At 36.1% G+C, this 19612-nt stretch overlaps 1 protein-coding gene across 7 annotated transcripts in view; it reads right to left on the reverse strand.

The window, feature by feature from the left end:
• The window catches only part of LOC106869944 (annexin-B12), a 214203-nt gene that overhangs the window by 1755 nt on the left and 192836 nt on the right, over window positions 1-19612 (reverse strand). The window lies entirely within an intron of this gene.

The following is a 19612-nucleotide window of genomic DNA, read 5'->3' on the forward strand; positions in this document are numbered from 1 at the left end:
TTTACAGATTTTTACAGCTCCAGTGATGGATTGAATCTGTAGTTTTCGAATTAGCTTTCTTCTTTCTGATTTTCAGAAACCTAATTTCTCAAGATTGGTATTTAAGCAGTGTGTTACACATCCTAGGGCCCCAATTATTACAGGTATAAACCTGAACTTGTAATCTGGATAGAGTAACTGCAGATTTCTCAATAGTTCAGCATAGGTGTTCTCTTTTTCACTGATCTTCAGCTTTATGTTAACATCCACTGGGCAGCTAATTTACACAACCATACAGCTTCCCTTCTGTCTGTCTGTCCGTCCGTCCGTCTGTCCGTCTGTCTGTCTGTCTGTCTGTATGTATGTATGTATGTAAGTATGTATGTGTATGTACATATGCACATACATATATATATATGTTTGTGTGCATGTATATATGTATGTATATATATAGGTGCTTGGCTCAGTGGTTAGTGTGTTGCATTCATGATTGCAAGACCATGGTTTCGATTCCTAGACAGGTCGGTGCATTGTATTCTTGAGCAAAACACTTCATTTCACATTGCTCTGGGATCAATTTGTCATCTATGTGGCACATGGTGCACCTGTACAGGTAATGTCAATTTGATGGAGGGGATGAACTTATGTAAACATTTGATCACTATAAGCAAATCATCTGTGTGGCTGTTCGGCAAGAAATTGCCTAACCCCCATGTCATCTAACAATGGGAGAGTATATATATATATATATATATATATATATATATATATATATATATATATATATATATATATATATAAAACAACATCAAGTCATGTGATATATATATATATATACATATATATGCATATCACATGACGAGACTATCAGATGCTACACATCGATGGTCACACCGTGCTTTTTGTGCATTGTTTTTGCCATCAAGGGACACCAGCCCACTGACTAGGTAAGCAGGCCAACTTTCCTTCCTGACCGAAAGGGCAACTGCAGCAATGTGAAATTAAGTGTTTTGCTCAAGAACACAACTCACAGCCCAGCCTGGGAATTGTACCCAGTCTACTGGTCATAAGTGTGATAATCTAATCACTAGGCCATGTGCCTTCACTATATATGATATATGTATATGCCTGTATGCATATATATATATATATATATATATATATATATATATATATATATATATATACATTTATACATTTTAATGTGTGTATGTACGTGTGTGTATATACTAATGTTTGTTTTATGTTCAGTTATAATAAAAACAATTTTACATTAATCTTATGGGTTACTCTGTATTTATTTTAAAACAAAAATATTGTTGACAGTGACAGTGAAGTTTCAAGTCTGATAATGGCTTAGCTGGCCAAAACTCCAAAGTTACTGTCAACAACATTCTTGATTAAGAATAACATATACACACACTCAAAGAAAAAACACACATATATATACACACAATACAATCCCAACAAACATTCACAGACACACACACATACACACACAAGCACGTGCACACACACACACTAACACACACCACCCTGACAAACACAAGACACATAGATACACTCATACAAACACACCTACACATATACATATACACTGCACGAACAGCATAAAAGAAACACTCACAACACACGCAAACATATGCATGCACCACACAGAATAATAACATACACACTTGCACTCACACGTACACACACACACACACACACACACACAAACAAACACATACACACAAACACACACATGTGCACACACAGACACGTGCACACACACACATGTGCACACACATACACACAAACACACACATGTGCACACACAGACACGTGCACACACACACATGTGCACACACATACACATAAATGCACACACCAACACACACTGCCCTGGCAATTACAAGATATACACAAACACGCAAATTCAACACAACCCACTCACCCACACACACAAACACAATATGCCTGTTCTCCAGAAAAAATCACACACACAAGAAAAACACACATATATACACACAATACAATCCCAACAATCACAACAAACACAGACATGCACACATACACACATACATACACACAAGCATGCACATACACACACAATAACACACACCACCCTAACAAATACAAGACACATAGATACACTCACACGTACACACCCACACATACATACACACTGCATGAACAGCATAAACAAAACACTCACAACACACCCAAACATACACACACCACACAGAATACTAACATACACACTTGCACTCACACGTACACACACACACACTTCACCACAACAAATATAGCACACACATACAAACATAAACACACACACACTTCACCACAACAAATATAGCACACACATACAAACATAAACACACACACAGATGCACATATACACACACACGAACAAACACATACGCACACACAGCACCCTGATAATTACAAATTACACACATACAAAAGTGCACATATATACACACACAATCCTGCTGAATATAAAATACACACATACACAGACCCATACATACCCCACACTGAACTCTAAGACCAATCAAAAATAAAAACCCCACACACAAACACAAGCACATATATATACACACACACACACACACCATTTTGAACTCTAAGACCAGTCCCCAATACCACTGAACCATGACAGACTAGTTCCAAAACAAAAATTCCTTTTGATTTCACAATGTTCTCCTCTACCAACCAATCTCTAAAAATAGCAAACATCTCTCATACACACACTACAAGACAGAAGATGATGAATGGAAAGGTTGGTCATTCCCCTAAAATTCTGTATAAATACTTAAATATATTTCCTTCTGTGTATCATCATCATCATCATCATCATCATCGTTTAACATCCACTTTCCATGCTAGCATGGGTTGGACGATTTGACTGAGGACTAGTGAAACCGGATGGCAACACCAGGCTCCAATCTAAATTTGGCAGAGTTTCTACAGCTGGATGCCCTTCCTAACACCAACCACTCAGAGAGTGTAGTAGGTGCTTTTACGTGTCACCTGCACGAAGGCCAGTCAGGCGATACTGGCAACGGCCACGCTCGAAATGGTGTCTTTTATGTGCCACCCGCACATAAACACCTCCATCTGAAAGTGGCCGTTGCTAGTACTGCCTGACTGACCCTCATGCCGGTGGCACATAAAAGCACCCACTACACTCTCAGAGTGGTTAGCGTTAGGAAGGTCATCCAGCTGTAGAAACTCTGCCAGATCAGATTGGAGCTTGGTGCAGCCATGTGGTTCGCCAGTCCTCAGTCAAATCGTCGAACCCATGCTAGCATGGAAAGCAGACGTTAAACGATGATGATGATGATGATGATGATGATGATGATATATATATTTATTTATTTATTTATTTATGTGTTTCAGCCAAGTGGCTGCGGTCATGCTGGTGCACCACCGTGCTATATATATATATATATATATATATATATATATATATATATATATATATATATATATGTGTGTGTATATATGTATATGCATATGTGTGTGTATATATATATATATGAAATCAATGCATTCAGAACATTCCTTTCTCCTTTTCTTATTAGTCCTAGTCTGTCTTCTCTTATAAATCCTATATAAAAGAGCAATACATCCCCATTTAAATTACTTCTGTGCTACTGTAGGTAGTGACTTCATAATTATATATATATATATATATATATATATATATATATATATATATATATATATATCACTAGTCATTGCCTCGGTGAGGCCTAATGTTCGAAGGTTGTGCTTCACCACCTCATAACCCGTGGCCTTTACCAGGGGGTGTAGCCAGCCCACTTATGCGTACCTTTCCTTCATTGGACACAAAATCCCTGCTTGCGAAGACCTGTTGAGGCAAGTGAAATCGAAATCGAACCAAATTCGACGAATGGCACTCATGCCAACCTTCCTTCATTGGACACTAAACTCTGTTTGTGAAGACCCGTTGGGGCAAGTGAAATCGTAACTGAACCAAATTCGATGACTGGCACCCATGCCAGTGGAGCGCTAACAGCACCATCCGAGCAGGATCACTGCCAGAACAGCTGTCTGACTTCCATGCCAGTGGCACGTAAACAGCACCATTTGAGCATGATCGTTACCAGCGTCGCCTTACTGGCATTTGTGCCAGTAGCACATGAAAAAACCATTTGAGTGAGATCGTTGCCAGTGCTGCTGGACTGGCTTCTGTGCAAGTGGCACATAAAAAACACCATTCTGAGCATGGCTGTTGCCAGTACTGCCTGACTGGCCCTCGTGCCGGTGGCACGTAAAAGCACCCACTACACTCTTTGAGTGGTTGGCATTAGGAAGGGCATCCAGCTGTAGAAACTCTGCCAGATCAGATTGGGGCCTGGTGCAGCCATCTGGTTCGCCAGTCCTCAGTCAAATCGTCGAACCCATGCTAACATGGAAAGCGGACGTTAAACGATGATGATGATGATGATATATATATGAATGTAAGATCCAAGGATCAAGGTCCAGGAAGAAAGTGAGCTTCAAGCAATCTGTAGAAAATATAAAAAAAACAACTTTCAGGAACAATAGTCGTTTATTGGGGCAGAAGGTTGTGGATTTTTCCCATATTGAAGTATAATAAGCTGAAAAAATTATCTTATATTTCACAGTAAGCAACTAAGGTTGCCAGGTATGTAAACAAAAACATCTATATGTATATGATTATAATTATATTTCATATGTATTACTACAATAAGTATAAACCTTATATATTTTATTTGTTGAGGTTCCAATGTGTATTGTTAAGATATCAATTCTTCACAAGCAGTTACAAGAAATGAAGACATGTAGAATGACAGATACTTATAGTTGTCAGCAATTTATAAAAAGAGAACTCGAAACTAACATCAATTTACCAGACAATATAAAAATAAAAAAGAACACTTTTAAATAGTGTCACTGTAAATTATCAGAGCCTTGAGAGCAGAATCAAATTATGGTCACTATAAAACAGCAGTCATAAAACCAATGCAGATAAAAGATACTATAAAAGTAAAAATTAGAATAACTAGAAAAATAGATACACATACATACATACAGACACACATATAAGAAGAGCTCAAATGAATTGAGACAGAAATAAAAAAAAAAACATTGATTAGAGAACATTCATCAAATTCGAGTCAACGACTTTATATAACAGCACACTTCCATACATTTGATCATATATAAATATTACCATGGCCTTAGCATATAAAAGGAATACATATAAAAACAAAGAAGGTGAAAAATATATATGCATGTAAAACTGCAAATATATAGAATGGCCTATCAAGAAAAGGTGTATACAATCGACTAAAAATAAGTAATCAAAATGAATTACTAAAGTGCGTCACATGACTAAAAAACTTTTTTTAAATATATCAATCGACTAAAAGAAAGTTTTTACTCCTCTCAATTAAAAATATCTCAAAATACTTTGTTTCATAAAAATGATGGTAGGTCGAAGTCCCAGGAGCATAAGAGAATTCCACAAAAACACGTCAGAACACAACTATGGCTATTTCGTGAGTTCAATGCCACGATCCGATTATGAAATAAGGTGCATCTCGGTAATGAACCCCTCGTCAGGATGAACAGGAATCTCCACAATTAGTTGTTCACAACAGTTACAAAATAGCTGCAGCACCCAATTTAGAGATAATAAACTATATCAAGAACACTCAAAATTTTCTAACAGACACAAAAAAAGAAAACAAAGGAATATGCTAAATGTAGACCCCATACGGTCTGACCACTAAGAAAAATTGTTCTCAAGATAATTTGGCAAACATTTGCTGAATTTTCTTGACAACAATTTTCTTGGTGGTCAGACCATATGGGGGTCTACATTTAGCATATTAGGAGTCCACCTAGTGGTCATTCCTCTTATATGTATGTAATATAATTTCCTGAATTTTCAGATATCTTCAATATGCTAGGCCACTGGTTTAAATTGATATTAATCTAATTAACATCAATTTTTACCTTATAATTTAAATTTTATATATCTATGTATATATAGTATATACATATATATATATTTCTATCTACGTATATATATATATATAGAGAGAGAGAGAGAAAGAGAATATATATATATGCATATATAGTATATATATGCATACATAGCATATATAAATATATGTATACATAGCAAATATATATATATATACATAGTAAATATATATATATATACATAATATATATATATGTATACATAGAATATATGCATATATGCATACAAAGTATATATATATATATATATATATATATAGTAAAATATTAGTTAAAGAATAAAAAAACTGGGTTAACGACTCAACATATCACACCCCCTCAATGAACATATGTAAGAAATACAACATAATCTGTCAAACATAAAGAATAAGAAGACATAACGCAAGAAGAAATAATAAATAAATAAAAAATATAGCATATAGTATAAAAATTTGTATACACGAATATACTGTTTCAACCGATAACATGGAACTGAAAAAAATTGAGTTAAAGGTATAATACAATACACGTGAATATCATTTCATAGAAGTTAAAAACGTTAAAATTAATACGAATAAAAATTAATACGGAAGGAGTAAAAATTTCAAATATATAATATAATATAATATAATATAATATAATATAATATAAGTCGATATAGTAAAATAAAATGATATGAAGAAATGAGGTACCACAAAGTAGTCTATCGGTTGAAAAAACAAGGATAGAAGTGATTTAACACCAATTAGAATTAAAGTTCAAAGTTCTTCAACTTCCTCGGGCACATTTCACACCTCAAAACCAGTAGACACCAAAAGGCAAGTTCGCACCAATCCGGCGCACACAAGAGCGCACAACAGGCACCCAGCAGGTATCAACAGGCAAAAGTCCAATTCCGCTCACCATGTCCAAAAAGGTTCACCACACATGGGTTGGGGGCTAAGTCGATTGCATTGACTCCAGTGATTAACTGGTACTTATTTTATCGATCCCAAAAGGATGAAGGTCAAAGTCAATCTCAGTGGAATTTGAACTCAGAACACGAAGATAGACGAAATGCCACTAACCCTTGACGTCGTAAGCGACAGTGTGCCAACAACAACAACATACAGGAGGTTATGGGTTCATGAATAGCTTCACTCATCTTCACTACGACCACTTGAGTTGTACATAAGTGGTCATAGTGAAGATGAGTGAAGGTATTCATGCTTTATTTTGTCTCTGTCTCTTCAATATTTTCTGTTCCTCTGAACTAACAACTACGACACTACTCAAATGCTCTTCCCTCATAAATACACTAATCTCTTCTTTTGTTATCCTTTGTTTGCCTCCACACCACTAAATTCCATAGCAAACATCCTTTCCTCTTTAATGTAACCTACTGGAACTCCTGTTCAGCTTGCGTATTTTCGGTAAGCATGAACCTAACAAACACTGCAAAGAATCCAGATACTGATCTGCTTCATTTGTCTCTGTAATATAAAAAAATACCTTTAATCTTCTATCATTTTGCTTTGAGAAGACTAGGAATATTTGTTATTGAATTTGAGGAGAATACATCAAGAGAAAAATAAGCAGTTTTGGTTGTTGGGTGGCTTTGCTCAGCTCAGGATTGACAAACATCTGGTGAGGAACAGATATCCTCTTGAAAGAAGCATTCAATCAGTATTTCTGGATATGAATATCTCAACTTTCAACTTTCATATGGACTATGTTATCCTTAGATTTAGTTACTAAAACATTTAATCTTCTCATTAAAGATAGTAAGAAGTTTAGGAACTATTTTTCTACTAGAGTAAGAAGCCTTATTATTTATTCAGTATATACTTGATAGTTTTATTAATGTTGGGTATGATATTTTGTCAAAACTGTATTTTATTTTTCAGGCCAATCGTAATGAATTAACTCCTGAGGAAGTGCAACGTGTTGCCACTCAAGGATCATCCTGTGTAATTAATAGACAACTAGCCCAAGAAGATGCTCGGAGACTTTATGATGCTGGTGAAAATAAATTAGGAACTGATGAATCTACCATGATCTCTATACTTGCTATTCGCAATTACTATCAGATGCAAGCTACATTTGAAGAATATGCTAAAGTAAGTTACTTATTAAAGTTTTGGTGTATTCTCATTAATTTTTCTTCAGGTACACTTATATCAAGAGTTATCTGATCAAATATTTTGGAACAGTATACAACAAATACTGGGTATCAGAGAAACCGTGCTCAAATATTTTTGAAAGTTTCAGGGTTTGAGTGACCTTCATCATTTATTAGAGTTTTGGTTGTTTGTTTGTTTTGTTTCCTTGTGTGTATGTATGTGTGTGTGTGTGTGTGTGTGTGTACAATTATCAAAAGAAGTATTTATTCAAAAATATTTTGAAAGGAGTTGTTTATTGTAATTGAATGTCAATTAGATTCGTTTAAATTCATACCATTTGTCAACTTGAGTTATTTCCTTTAGTTCACTGCTTTTTTTGAAAATAAAATGTACAGCATTTCATGCTATAATCTAATTCTAACTTGTTAAATGTTCATGATTCCTGATTTAATCTTCACAAGGCTGGTAATAGGACACAACCCCCCCCCCCCCCCACATTTCTATTGGTTTCAAATATTGACACAAGGTCATTTAGCTTATGAAGAGGAATAACTCAAAAGGTACTTATTTTATCAACCCTGAAAGAATGAATTGATTTCAACTCATAAAGACAGACAAAATACCACTAAGCATTTTTCCCAGCATGCTAATAATCTAAACTGTGCTTTGTTGCAAACCCATTGTGTTTTTTTTTTTGTAAAGATACTATTTCAGCGTGTTTAAATGCACCTTTTATAACTTTTTGACTCTGATTCAGCACTTTTTGAATTATTAAGCATGACTGTGTGGTAAGAAGCTTGTTGTCTTCTACTATAGCCTTGGGCTGATCAAAGCCTTGTGAGTGGATTTGGTAGATAGAAACTGAAAGGAGGTCATCATATATATGTGTGTGTATATATATATATATATATATATATATATATATATATATATATATATATATATATATATATATATATATATATATACAATAATAGAATTCATATTTCCTGACCTGTATCTGCTACCATTGGTTTCATGCGCACATGTCTACAATCATCAGATGAATTGATTTTTATTTGTCCACAAGGGACTAACACAGAGGGGACAAGACAAGAAATCAGGGTGATTCACCTAACGAATGATGAAACTGTTAAAAATTTATGATAATTTAACGAATGATAAATATGAAGTGATGGACAGGTATGACCCCACAGACCACAATCCACCACTGAACCTTTTCAGAATCTTTATGTTCTCCCTTAAGATGGTACAACCACTCTCAACATGTATGCCACGTTCTTCCATCTTTTCTCATGTTGCCTGCCACACTACTCCTTTGATGCAAGACTTCCACACAACCTCTTTTGCAATCACGACTACAGTGAAAAAACAGACCGTCCCTTCCCTTTCCAGAGGGAGCAGTGGAACAATCTTTATAATTGACTTGGAAGACAACTGTACTCTTCCTAAATGTGACAGCAGATGTTCAGCATAAATCCACAACTCTAATAGTATTGTTGTTGTTGTATTGATAGTGTATTGGATGAAAAGAATCTGTTCTGACAGAAATACTTTGCACAAGAACCAATGTTGAGATTCAAGAAATCCACATTGATATATTCTTCTATTTTTTATTTTTATTTTTTGTCTCTCTCTTACCATTATTATTGTTCTTATCATTATTTTTCTTGTTCACAACTTGATTTGTAAATTACCCGATTTCCCTTATTGCCCAATCTGTGTTCTCTTATTGTATCTTATTTTAGTTTTATTTTATTTCATTTTTAACTCATTTTACTTCATCATATGAAACTTTTTTGATGTCCTTCAAAAGATTACTCACTGATGAGAATGACAATGCATAAATCAAATTTTAAATTTTATTTTTATTCTTAATTTTAATTTTTTATTTTCAATTATAATTATAATCACTATGATTTAAATATTTTCTTACATTTTTGCTAGAATAAGAATAGAATAAGAATAAGAATAACCTGGGCAGGGCAAAGTTCAGAGAGCTCTTACCTCTGCTGGTGACAAAGGGTCTCTCTCTCTCAGAGTAAAAGTCAGACTGTATGACGCATGTGTATGAACAGCCATGCTTCATGGCAGTGAAACATGGGCCGTGACTGCTGAAGACATGCATAGGCTCACAAGGAATGAAGCCTGTATGCTCCGATGGATGTGTAAAGTCAGTGTGCCTACTAGACAGAGTGTAAGTATCTTGAGAGAAAAATTGAACCTAAGAAGCATCAGTTGTGGTGTGCAAGAGAGATGATTGCGCTAGTATGGACATGTGGCAAGAATGGATGAGGATAGCTGTGTGAAAAAGTGCCACACCCTAGCAGTTGAGGGAACCTGTGGAAGAGGTAGGCCCAGGAAGACCTTGGATGAGATGGTGAGGCACAACCTTCGAACATTGGGCCTCACCAAGGCGATGACTTCTGACCGAGACCTTTGGAAATATGCTGTGCGTGAGAAGACACAGCAAGCCAAGTGAGATCTAAATCCAAGGCCTCTGCCAGACTGGCCTTCGTGCCGGTGGTACGTAAAAGCACCCACTACACTCTTGGAGTGGTTGGTGTTAGGAAGGGCATTCAGCTATAGAAACTCTGCCAAATCAGATTGGAGCCTGGTGTAGCCATCTGGTTCACCAGTCCTCAGTCAAATCGTCCAACCCATGCTAGTAGGGAAAGCGGACGTTAAACGATGATCATAAGGATGATGATTTTTGCATAGTTTTTCGAAACGTACGTATGCAATGAATCCAGTTTCATAATAAATCTATTTCTGTTTCAACATCTTTTCTCCATTTTTTTATACTTGTTTTTGGTATATTCTTATGCCTATAACGAATCTCCTCAAATATTATTTTCATATTCTTATTACCTATTTTGGCTGATCATAATGAATATGATGAATCCTTATTAGAAATCACCTTTTCTCTCATTTTGGATCCCCACAAAAGTTTGAATTGTTCTTTTGAGCGTACCTTTTCTCATATATATATATCATCATCATCATCAGCATCGTTTAACGTCCGCTTTCCATGCTAGCATGGGTTGGACGATTTGACTGAGGACTGGTGAAACCGGATGGCAACACCAGGCTCCAGTCTGATTTGGCAGAGTTTCTACAGCTGGATGCCCTTCCTAACGCCAGGATGCCCTTCCTAACGCCAGGATGCCCTTCCTAACGCCATATATATATATGTATATATATATATATATATATATATATATATATATATTTTTTTTTATTTTTTAAAATTTTTTTATTTATGTGTTTCAGCCAAGTGGCTGCGGTCATGCTGGTGCACCACCGTGATTTTCACGTTCCTTGCATGGCTCTTCTCCCCAACCTGACATGGTCCAATCAAGAGTTTTGATGGCACATCTGGTGTATAAGAGAATTTGACACAGCTGCCCTAAACTGCGTCTCATTACGAGCCATTGGTTCGTCTGGTATCGTGGAGAGGAAAGCGTCAAGTTTTGTCTTGAAGACCTCCGCATCTATGTCTTGCATGTCTCTCAAATGTTTTGGCAGGGCATTGAAGAGCTGAGGTCCTCTGAAACCGAAGCTGCTGCAGTATCTCGTTCTTATGTGAGATGCAGTGGACGGTACCTTTGGCACCATGCAGTGGCGACCCGTGCGGGCATTCCTGTAGTACTTGATACCAAAGTTTGGCACCAATCCTTCCAGTATTTTCCATATGTATATTATTACATATCTCTCCCGCCTGCGCTCCAGGGAGTAGAGACCTAGTGCCTTCAGTCGCTCCCTGTAGTTCATCTGTTGGACTGTGGCGATCTTTTTTGAATAGTGCCGCTGAATTGCCTCGAGTTCTGCTGTCCGCTTAACACTGTGTGGTGACCACAACTGAGAGCAATAGTCTAGGCGGCTCAGAACAAATGTCTTCCATAGAATCAGCATGACTTTTTGATCCCTTGTTCGGAAAGTCCTCAGTATCCACCCTGCCAGTTGTCTGCACTTTGCTGTCAACTTGACAATGTGCATGTGAAATGATGCATCACTACACATGTTGATGCCCAGATCTCTTACTGTTTGTGGTTCTGGGATTGCAGTACCTCCAGGCCCTGTGTATGCCAGTTGGGAGGTACTTGTGGTCTTGTAGTGCAGTACTTGAAATTTTTTGCATTGAACTGCATCTTATTTTGCTCTGCCCACTCATATCTTGCATTTAGGTCATTCTGCAGGCTTACAATATCATCAGGATTCTTTATTGCCTGAGATATCTTTGTGTCATCAGCATAGCTAGTGACAGTGGCTCTCCGAGTGACCGTGGGCATGTCCAGAAGGGCCACTATGAACAGTAGTGGCCCCAGAACAGTTCCCTGTGGAACACCACTCAATATTTGTGTTTCCCTAGATAGTTCTCCATTGGCTGCAACTGTCTGACTTCTACCATTCAGGAAGTCATGCAGCCACTCTCCTAATTTACCAGCTATATATATATATATATCATCATTATCGTTTAAAGTCCGCCTTCCATGCTAGCATGGGTTGGACGATTTGACTGAGGACTGACGAACCAGATGGCTACACCAGGCTCCAATCTGATGTGGCAGAGTTTCTATAGCTGGATGCCCTCCCTAACACCAAATATATATGTATAAATATATATATGTATATATATATATATGTATATACATGTATATATATATATATATATATATATATATATATATATATATATATATATATATATAACGTGAGAGGGTTAGGGGTTGGGGGTACAACCCACTAAGGGATAGTATCTATCCAGTATACTGCTGGGAGGGTACCCAATTATTGCTACACTAGTGCTATACTAGGTGCAATCAATGGGAGCGGGTAAAAGTGGAGGTTTTACCCAAAATTTGTGTAGGGGGGGGGGGCGCAGGCAGGCTAGCATCTTGACCGGCCAGTGGCTATCCAACCGTAGCTAAGCATAGGCAGTTTAAAACAATAGTTGCCCAATTGGAAGGTGGAAGTTAACGGTAGTAATCAACCCTCCCCCACTAGCAGCAGAATGGTAGAGCCGTTGGAAGAGGCAACAGGATATCTTACACCGCTAAGTTTGAAAGTTTGGCATATTATTGTTGTTGTTGTTGTCACCGTCATCGTCACCTTCACTGTTATTGCTACTAGAACATTAATAACTTGTATAAAATGAACTTCTACATAGAACCTTCCAATATATACAGAAATGACACACACACACTCAACAAAACCTCCTTTCTAAAAAACACTTCCAGCTTTCTAGATACGGCTAATAGAGCTGATGCCACAAACGTATGTGGTGGAATGTTTGCTTATAAAAACTTGTATATGCACACATGAGAGTAAGGGGACATCCGAGTAAGGCTGTGCACACGAACCCACACATATAGATGTGCATTGGAGTACCTATAGCGACCTATCTATAATGTTTGTAGGCTTTTTGGGTGCCTTGTATTTCTAAGGGTTTTTTGACATATATCTTTTTTATATTTTTGCATGTCCCACATGCTATACCTTCATTTATGTATTCTTTTTTACTACTATTATTATTTTTTTTCCTGCTGTACCCTTATTTGTATTTTTATTTTTATTTTTATTTATATTTTGATTTCAATTGTATTTTTATTTTTATTTCTATCATATTTTTGCTGTTGTTTTTCTTCTGGTTTCTACCACACCTCTGTTTTTACCTCTTGCTCTACATCTGTATGTAACCCTTTCTGAATCTCTGAAGAGGCCTAGAGGTTCGGGCATGTAACCCCATTTCAAAATGTCATCCGATAATCACTCCGGAAAGGAATATTCGGATAGAATGGGGCCTGCCAAAACTAGGCCGATACAGCTGTAAGATTAAACTTCTGTTCATCCTCTAATTCCTTATGTACTTTGCTCCTATATATGTAAAACATGTTGGCAAAATAACATAGTCTGCCATGGACACCTGTGCTTTGGTTCTTTCTTTCTTTTTCTTTTCTTCCTTTCTTTTGTCGCTTTTGCTATGAATTAAAATTAATGAATTCAACGGGATACACCGTCTGCAAGTAGTTGGGTTCAGCATATTATCCTCCATCGAGTATGGTTCAATTTCAATTTCACTTGCCCCAACAGGTCTTCGCAAGCAGAGTTTAGTGTCCAATGAAGGAGAGGTTGGCATGGGTGCTAGTCGTCAGATTTGGTTCGATTTCGATTTCCGATTCAAATTTCAATATCCAAATTCACTTGCCTCAACAGGTCTTCGCAAGCAGGGTCCCCTGTTCTTTCGGCCTTAGATATAAGGATTTGATAAAACTAGTCTATAAATTAAAACTGACCCCATAAAACAATAATAAGCAAAATCTGTAACAAGTCTTTCTTTCTGATACCTTAGTAGCTTCTAAGCGGAAGTGAAAGCAGCATGTACTTTGTCTATCTCCTTAAATTCTTGGAGATTTTAGATAGAATTATACTAATGTGTCCATCTGTTTTAATTTAATTAAATTCTATCTCTTTGTGCAGCTGAGGATTGCTCTGCATTTAAATTGATGTAATGGTTGCATTGTTCAATTAAATGGAGTTGCATGAAACGATTGTACTGCATTACCTCTGGATATCCTTGTTGCTTATTTTGATTCTAGTCACCTTATTTTGAAATTTTACGGATAATACCATACTAAATTCTGGTGCCTCAACTTAAGTACCATATTCATCTAAAATCTAAATTTTTGCTGAACTTACATACATACGTATGTATGTATGTATGTATGTATGTGTGTGTGTGTGTGTGTGTGTGTGTATGTATGTATGTATAAAGGGATGTATTTTAATAACTATTATATACATGTTTGTATAATGCATTTTCATATAATAAATATTGTATATTGAGCATATAAGTTATAATAAATTGTTTGAGTCATAAAATGCTTTGATACAGCTTCCATTGAAAATTAGACTATACATAGTCACAGACACACTGAGTAGAATAATATATAAGTATTCCATATCCAGTAACACAGATGTATAAACACATACATACATACATACACACAGTGTGTGTGTATGTGCATAAAAGACAAAAGTTGGAAGTTGAATATATTGTTTAATACCTTATGGTTACGTATTAAGTTAAGTGCTTTGTTTTATTCTTTTACTCTTTTACTTGTTTCAGTCAACTGTGGTCATGCTGGAGCACCACCTTTTGTCAAAGAAATCGACCCCAGGACTTCTTTTTAAGCCCAATATTTATTCTATCGGTCTCTTTTGCTGAACCGCTAAGGTAAAAATATAGACATATGTATGTATGTGTATATATATATATATATATATATATATATGTTTGTGTCTGTTATTCCCCCACCATCACTACCCTCACATTTACATCTCTACACCCCAACACTGCCACAGACCACTTCCCAGCAACTACACCATCATCTACACACCCACACATTACAGATGCACACACACATCCACATCAAAGTCACCAGCCCCTATCCACATGCACACACTCTCACTTACATACATGAACAGGCACTTTCGTTTTGGGATCACCAGTTCTTTATTATCTCCCCTTCTTCCTAGCTCTCCTATTCAACTAGTTGCCATGATTGACTGCTAACTCCCAAACTTTTTTTATTCTCTCTGTTTATTTCTTTGTGTTCTTTTCTGTTGAAGAGTGTAGGCTCGAAACGTAAAAGACTTTCTCACCTTCCTGAGGATCAAACTAATACACCTGCTTGTTGTCTATACACCTGTCTTTTGTTTTTCTGTAAATTTCAACTATATATATATATATATATATATATATATATATGGGCTTCTTTCAGTTTCCGTTGACCAAATCCACTCACAAGGCTTTAGTCAGCTCAAAGCTATAGTAGAAGACACTTGCCCAAGGTGCCACACAGTGGGACTGAACCCGGAACCATGTGGTTGCAGAGCAAGCTTCTTACCACTCAGCCACACTTGCATGAGTAATCAAGTCACTAAATTATAACAAGGATGCACAGGATAGATCAAGTTTTTGTTAAACGCATTATGCAATAGAGAATTTAGAATATACTCAATTATAGTTTTAAGATATATATATGCAAGTGCTATTAGATTAGGTAATTATTATGTTTACAACATTTGAGAAGTTTTGAAGATCATATGATTGCAACTAGTTACAAAATCATTTCCATTTTTGTTTTAAGAGATGATTGCCTGCTTGCAATATGTGAATAGATTCATACATGTAACAGTTGACGTTCATGTTCACCTCTATTTAGGAGTGCAGTAACCATGATACTCCATTTCAGCTTGAAATAAATACCTTTTGTCAATTGCTTCAATTTATAATTCATGAATGAATGTTTGTTTAACAATGACCTATTTCTAAAACATTATAAATAGAGCCTATATAGTATTTAACATTTTTATGGGTTTGGACATGACATCTATATAACTTTTACTACTTAGACAAGTACTGAATTAGCAGTAGAGAGGGAGTGTTCTGAAAGTGTGGTGGCTGGAATAAGTTATAGAATGTTCAGGGAGGTATTACTTTGTTACCAACACCTCAAGATCAAGAGCAGATTGTATGATGCTTATGTGTAATGTGTATTCTTGCACAGCAGCAAAACATGGATTCTGAATGCAAAAAAAAAACATGCCAAAGCTAGAAAGAAATAAAGTGAGCTTGTTTGGTTGGATGTGCCATGTTAATGTATAAGAACAAAGTGTAAACAAACAGAGAGATAAAATGGGCATAAGAGAAATCATATATAGTACATAGGAGAGAGGACTGTGAAAGTACGGGCAAGTGATGTAAATGAAGATGATAGAGATATGGGTGCTCAAGGTGAATGGTACTCGTGAAAGAGAGATAGAGGGTGGGTGCCTTAGAATAAGGTGATGAAAAATGATCTTGTGATGTCACTTCCGATAAAGATGACTGAAGACTGTCTCAACTGGCAACAAGTGACACTGCAAAGATCTGACTTATTACACAAGCTTAGTTCATGCACCCCTCCATGGCCTATTGTTTTATGCATAGAGCCCTACCATTCTATTGCTTCAGGAGGGAGATTGAAAAAGTATTAGAGGTACCTCCAAGGAAGTGGACAGTGATGATGAAGTGTTCAGGTAGGAGTAGTAGGTGGGGGTAAATGGGGGTTTGCTGGAGTACATGGGAGGAAGGGATAGGGGAAGTGGGAGAGGGAAATAGGCAACATCTGTAAGGAGTGAGGGACAGGGTGTGGGAAGGGGGGAGGTTACAGGGATACTAGCAGTAAGGTGGTAATAATACCATTAACAAGGGAAGAAGGAGACAGAGTGAGAGAGAAAAATAGATATATGTTTGGGCAGGCTGCAAAAGTGGAGTAGAGAAATAAAACAGGTGTAATGTATGAGAAGAGATAATTTGGTGGTTTGGGGAGGAGGAAGGTAATGTGGATGTGGAGAACAAATATTAACAGATAACAAGTGAGATGGTTTTGGGTAGTAAGAGAGAAGAGCAGTATCAGGATGGGGGGGGGGGCAATACAACTGCAGTAGTTTCATTAAATATACGACCATGTTTGAGTTCTATCTTTTTTATTTTAGACTTTTCATAAAACTTGAACATAGGTGTCGGTATGGCTGTGTAGTGAGAAGTTTGATCCAACCCACAAGGTTCTGGGTTCTGTTTCACTGCATGACACCTTGGGCAATTGTCTTCTGCTATAGCCTCAAGCTGATCAAGGCCTTGTGAGTGGATTTGGTAGACAGAAAATGAAAGAAGCCCATCATGTATATATATATATATATATATATATATATATATATATATATATTAGGGACAAAATCCAAAATTACAGGTAAAAAACTCAATTAAAATCAATTTATAAAAAATTAAAATTAAATTGAGCCTTATAGATAAAGTATATATAAAATATATAGTTTTAGGGAAAATAACCAATTTATTATAATGGATGAAGGGATGATTATTGAATGGTTATTATTTTGATATTATGATATTTTTTGAATAATTTTTCTATCTTTATATAATAAGTATTTCATATTAATTCATTTGGTACTTATTGTTGGTTGAGGTATATATCTAATTATTGTTCTACTTACGATCTGACGAGTAGCTATATATTTGAATAGAATTTATTTTCGATTTAAATTTCTTTTCTATTTGAAAATTGGTTATGAAACACGTGTAATCTTTTTATTATATTTATCTTATGATATTTACTTTACTTTATATTATACTCATTTATTGTGCTTTTAATTATTAATTTTTCTATATGTGATAGTGGATTTTCATCGATGAGTTCTTGAAAATTGGTTATTTTCCCTAAAACTATATATATATATATATATATATATATATATATATATATATATATATGTATATTTATATATTGATGTATATGTGTGTGTGTGTATTTTTGTCTGTGTTTGTCCCCTCACCACTGCTTGACAACCAGTGTTGGCATGCTTACATCCCTTGTAACAGTGGGTCAGCAAAGGAGATCGATAGAATAGGTTCTAGCCTTTACAAGAAATAATAAGCAGTGAAGCTGATTCATTCAACTAAAAGTCTTCAAGGTGGTGCCCCAGTATGGCCATAGTCTAATGACTGAAATGAGTAGAAGATAAGAAGTAAAACGATATTTAATGAAAGTATTTAAGGAAACAAACATAAGAGAAAAGCTGTTCCTCAAATACATATCTCATCATCATCATCATCATTTTAGCAGCCACTGTTCCATGCTTGAATGGGAAAGATGAAGTTTACTGAGACAGATTTTCTCTGATCAGAAGCCCTTCCTGTCATCAATGCCCACTAGTTCTGAAGCAAAGTGATATTTCTCAATGGCTAAACTTATTTTCATAGAACATTAGACATGAATGACAGTCATAATGCTGTGATTGCCTGAAGGATCAGAGTGAACAACTCTGGAGATGCACCAAAGGTAGACACTACTTGCATGTTAGCACATCATAGAGCTTGCTCCAATAAAACCCATGACAGTGGGAGTAACCACAAGGATGGGGGACTTAGAGAAAAACTGTGGAACTGGACTTTACTACCAAAACTGTTTCCCCAACTAACTCTGCTATGAGTGGGACAATATATAAACCTTTAGACCATGGTCCTCCACACCTAGGTTGTAAATTCAGAGCTCCTACAGAATGATGAACATTGCATTCAGACCACATCTTTTGTTCTGGCCTGATGGCTGCAGCATGCAGTCACTGGACAATTTCTACCAATTTCTTATAAAGAAGTGAAAGCATCCAGTCATTTTGTAGCTGTTTCACCAAGGTATTTAAAACTGATGAGAGCATAAGTAACTTGAAATTTATATATTAATTCATAGGGTGTGCTATGAAATGGCTTTGGTATTTTACACTTTTCGTGTCAAGTGAGAATTTTTTCTCCATGTCAAACTGCAGTGACAATAGAGTTATTATAGGTCAAATATGTGCCGTACATATTTGGACTGATTGGAAAGTTTGTATATTTCAAAACACTGTTTCACATGCCAGCCATGTATATACACAAACATATATGCATATATACATAACAA

The sequence above is a fragment of the Octopus bimaculoides genome, chromosome 21 (genome assembly GCF_046866305.1).
Source record: "Octopus bimaculoides isolate indiv1 chromosome 21, ASM4686630v1, whole genome shotgun sequence".
Classification (NCBI taxonomy): domain Eukaryota; kingdom Metazoa; phylum Mollusca; class Cephalopoda; order Octopoda; family Octopodidae; genus Octopus; species Octopus bimaculoides.